Here is a 5,231-nt window from a genome sequence, read left to right as displayed (position 1 = left end):
ACAGTGGGGTAAATACAGTGCTGTCCCCCTTCAGTTCCAGCAACTTTTTGAGGCAGAGGCTCTGCATATCTGCAGCATTTACATTAATTAATATTCCAGTCCCAGAGCAGTTACAGCACTTTCAGACTTTGCCCATGTTGGCCAGGCACATTCACTTTTAAAAGCAGTTTTTCTAGTGGATAAATCTCTTTCAGAGGTGTCTTTTAGTAAAACAGGCAGGCTAACTTCACCCCGTTGTTAAATCCAATGCGATAAGAACAGAGAATATGCCTCTGCATGTGTGACATCTGCACTTTGCAGCAGGTTCCTGGTCCTAATGCTTGTTGCCAGTATATGAAGCTGTGCAGTGAACAGAATCACAAAGCTTGCACAGGGGTTGGTTTAACCAGTTCTACACAGGGAGGGGAAAAGCTATTTGGTTCTTAAATACTCTCCCTTTTCTTTCCTGAGAAGATGCAGTTACTGTAATTACCTGGTTTTAAACTTGGGTGATGGATTGACTCTTTTCAAAGGCCTAATGAAGACAAAGCCAGACTCCTGTGGATGTATGTTTTTATTGAAAGTTCTGTGGATATGAGCACATTTCATGAGTTGTTACCACCTGTTATATTCTCAGTAGAGTTTCTGCAAGAGATGTTTCTGGGTGCAAAAGATGCATCTGCCAAGGGAATCTTTAGCTCAATGTAGCAGGAGAGTGACTATGTGAACTATGTCCTTCCCATATGTTTTGTGGATTCCCTTGGGATGGGTGGATAGAGGATTTTCGCATGAGGCTAAAGTTGAGCTCAATTTTTGGCCCTGTATCTTGGGTGATCTGCCAAGGGCTTTGCATTTATTGCCTGCTTACCTCATCTAAAAAGTATCTTTACCTTGTCCTGCTGTGCAGCATCTGCCTGGAGTAGGCAGAAAAGGCAGGAGCAGAACTCTTAATCTTGAAGTGTCTTTAGCAACTGTAAGCTGTTAAGTGTGTTTATCACCCAGCAGCTCATTTACCAGCTGTGCAAAGTACCTTGTGAATGGTCAGAGGATTTTCTGGTGTTTTCTCTCTTGACATCTGTGTTTGTGACTAGCAAGAGTTAAGAGTAAGTCACTTGCCTGTGTGAGGAAGCTATTCGGCTGTAAAGCAAGGTGTGATTTTAAAGTGTGCTGATTTTCCAGTAGAAAATGCTATTAGATAATAAATCTCCTAAATGGCTTTTCTTTTGGGTGAAGGAAAAAGATTGCAGGGCAACTGTTTTGATCCATTGCGGTGTAGACAAACTCCCAAACCACCAATTTATTTTGGCTGATCTAAAGAAAACAGTGATTGAATGCAGAAGAATTTTTGTAGTTAACCACACCTGATTTAATGCCTGGACTAAAAGCATGGTCAGCGGGGAAAAACTGTGTTTTTTCCAAAGGGTCGCTCACATCTCAGCATTTAAATTATTGGGACAGGCTCTGGAGAGAGCCTGTGTCCTTGTTTTCCCTATGTAGAAAGCCCTCAGCCTCCCTCTGAGGCACTGATGGGATGTAGCTGCAGGTAACTGTTGCCTTCTGTTGCTGTGTGCCTGTGTCAGGCTGCAGTTGGAGGCATCCAGAAGAAATGAAGGAGAGTGGCCTGTTACAGGTGGTGTCTCCAAAGTGTTGAATGAGGTGATGGTTGCATGTTTTCTGTAGCAATATACACTAACAATACCTTTATCTCCCATCCCAATCTGCTGTGTATTGTCGTAGACTCTCATACTTAATCCGTCATCAACTTTGAGTCAGGCTAGGTTTCAGCCTGTAGTTATTAAAGGGTGAAGAATTCTCTGTCATATGCAGTTGATAAGGGAATTCAGAAATAAAAGTGCATATTAAATTGTTAGTAGCCTTTATTTTCTCCTTTAATTTTAGCTGAAAAAAAAATAATGGCATAGGTTGTTTTCTTCCTCCTACATAGGAAACATCTAGACATGCCCAGAACTTGCAGGATTGATTTTCAAATCAAGATAACCCTTAGGGTGGTCCTGTCTGGCCACTGCCAGATCAAACTCAGACCCAGAAATGAATCAAAAGCAGAACACCTGCTTGGTTATTGGCTGGACATTAGTGTCCTCTTTACAGAAGGTTTCAAAACTGTGTTTTCAGGAAGACAAGGAGGTGAGATTTGTGATGCTGCTGATCTCCTGGGGAGGATTCATCTCACTGTTGTGGCTGAGCATGGATGAGCTGTCCTTGTAGAGGGATCCACGATAGGATTGTGTCACTCTAGGTCTTCGTTAGGGTCTTTAAGCACTATTTTAAGTTTCCTGAGCTTAAGTCATAGAACATCTTATGTCTGGAGTCAAGGCCTTGCCTGTGACAGGGAGTCCTTTGGGAAGCTGTGCAAAGATCCTTGTGTCTCCAAAGCAGTGCCCTGTATTTCAGAAAGGGACATTGTGAGCAAGGGGAACAAGTTTCAGATCACATGTCCCCCAGCAAGAACTGTTCTTTCGATAGGAAGACTTGTTGGAGAATGTTAATTGAGTCCCTTTGAAGGAGGCTTTGCTTCCTTCCCAAGTTTTCAAAACAAATTTTCCAAATACAGTGCCTATGTTTCATTCAAGTGTAAATCCTTTCTCTTTAACCTGGAAGTTATCCCAGAAAAAAAGCCTATCCATTCACTGCAGGACAGACCTTTGTGGTTGTAGTAGAAAAAAAGAAGTGGATCAAATTGTCCAAACAGGAAGGGAATTAAGAAAAGCCTTTGCGCAGTGAGCAGAGCTCTCATTTCAGTCTAAATGGTCGTCCTACAAACTCCACTTTACATCTCCATTGCTTTTGAAGCATCACACAATGATTGAAGTGTCTGCTAAATTTAGAAATGCCAATTTTTTCCTGCCAACATGCCAGCCTATCTGTAGGTTGTAGGGATTTCAGTATGTAGTTATGGGATGGATGCAAGCAGTGATTTGAAATTTACTGGCATGTTATCTCATCTGACTTGCACATGGCTCAGTCCTGGTGGGGATCTAATGCCTTACACTGATTCCTTTTCATTCTTGGGCATTAATGGAAATGCTTTTTGGCACAGCTGGGTGCTCCTGCCGTTTTACATACGGTGAAGCTGAGGTACTGGGAGGATCAAGCATGGTGTTCTGAATAAAATGTGCTAAACACGTTGAAATTGTGCCGTATTTTTAGCAAGTTATGGATAGGATTGTCATTCTTTTACTCCCAGTCACATGCGAAAGCTGTGGAAGGAGAGATAAATCACAAGTGTCCCAGTTGCCAGTTTTTACTGTTTACCACATGACAAGTCTTCCTGCTCTGTGAAAAATCTCTTAGATCTAAAATCTCTTTTTTCCTTTTCAGTCTGTGCTGCTCAGTTTTTCTTTCTGGGCAATGTTTTGTCTTAATTCTGTGAGGCTGTTTGAGGCACAGTTTCATGAAGGGGATCAATACAAAGTAGACTTCCCTTTGTTTCAGTAAAATACCTTGATTGTCACAGAAGAAATGTTTTGAGTTCAGGTGTGTCAGGAGGAATAAAAGGCACCTTGCAGCAGTAATAATCCATCACTGGAGTGCATCCCATGGCACTCCAGGCTGTATTTGCCTGCGAGGCACTTTGTAACCTCAGAGCACAAGAAGTCGTCTGGAGGAGGTTTTCTGTTGGAATCTCCAGACAGAATTTCATCCTCAGGCTTTGTTTGGAAGTTTGCAACAAGGTGGGAACAAAGCTGAAGATGTCACTGTTGTGTTTTCATCTCTTTCCTCACTCCCTCTTCTGTTTCTTGTCTTTGATTTCATTTGACCTTTAAAGGTTCTGTTCAGCCCAAACCATTCTGTGATTCTATGATTCATGAGCTGTTTCTGCTCTCTGCTCTGTTTTGCAGTCAGGAGGAAAATCACTCAGTGGAGTGAATTGCTTCTCTTGCTTTACAGCAGGGATATATTCCTGTGTAAGATGTTTTCCATAGCAGTATGGATTTCCTCTGGATATGACCTGAATGCAGACAGTGAGTAGTGAGCTCTGTGCTTTTGTAGTGAAACGCTTCTTGTCATATGCAAACCCGTAGGGAAAACACAGATCTTCAAGGGAAGCTTTGGGTGGGTACAAACCTCAGCCAGCCAGTCTGCCAGCCATAACCCAGACTTCTTAGGATCTAAGGACATGCTTCCCAACCTGAATTCCCCTGCCTTGGGCTCTTGGCTGCTCCATGGGCATGTGTGTGCAGACAGCAGGATGGAGAAGGCTGTGTGGATCACGGCGTGCTGAGGCCAGCCCTGTTTGTGTGTCTGCTGTCTAAAGGCTGGAGCATGTGCTTTGCCTTTAACACTCCAGCAACACACCAGCCCAGAAGTTGTCCCCTTGATACAGCTGCACCTGGAGAGACATATTTTTCCTGGAGTCATGTCTAGTCTGTTCCAGGCTGAAGTTGATCCAGTTACTGTGGGAGTAAATTTGTGCAGCGTTTGGCTTCTCTAATTTTGGTTCTCTTCCCATAGTGTTTCTGTTGGATTTAATGATTTTCCCTGTGGCTTGAATGGTAAAGATGTGGTAACTGCTTGGGGATGGCTTAAAATCAAAGATTCAGTGTGGGTGTTGCTTTTAAAAAGAGAAGAAATTATGCTATTTTGGGAGTTGTGCTGCTATTTCAGGGCAGTTTGGTGGGTCTGAGTTCTGAGAAGTGGTGAGAAAAAATAATTGCTTTAGGGCTAGCGTGTCTCGTATGGTGTGTCCTGAAGTGATCCTCATGTACACATTGAGTTGGAACCAGTACTGAGCCTCTCTGCATGCACATTCATTCCCTATCTCACCCTCCTAGTACAGAGGATGAGAGGAAGAAAAGATTTCTGTTAAAACTTTGCTCTCAACTTGCTGCAATGAATTAAAAACCCCAAACCACAGTGAATTCCCAAGTGTAATATGGATACCAGTGTTTATTTGACTGGGACAGGATTGTGTTCTGAGTTGTGCAAACACAGGCATGTTTCCTATTTAATTAAGGCTGGTTTTATCAATTATGTTTCCCAAACAATTGGGGAGAGAAGGAGGGTAGAGAAGATAAGATCACACGGTTATGCAGATGAGATAAGGTACAGCTCTTTTTGGCAACTGGAATAGGGGTTCTGTAGGGAACTTGTTTGCAGCATTGTTCTATCCATTGTGCCCATGTTTTTTGCTTATAACATCTTTTTTTTCTCCCTGAAGTTTACTGTCTCCCTCTCCTTCCTTTTACAGTTCTGAAACACCAAGCAGAAGCTTAGCAGTGGCAAATACCTCC

Source organism: Acanthisitta chloris, unplaced genomic scaffold, assembly GCF_000695815.1.
Source record: "Acanthisitta chloris isolate BGI_N310 unplaced genomic scaffold, ASM69581v1 scaffold7151, whole genome shotgun sequence".
NCBI classification, from domain to species: Eukaryota; Metazoa; Chordata; class Aves; order Passeriformes; family Acanthisittidae; genus Acanthisitta; species Acanthisitta chloris.
Note: the sequence above shows the minus strand (reverse complement) of the source record.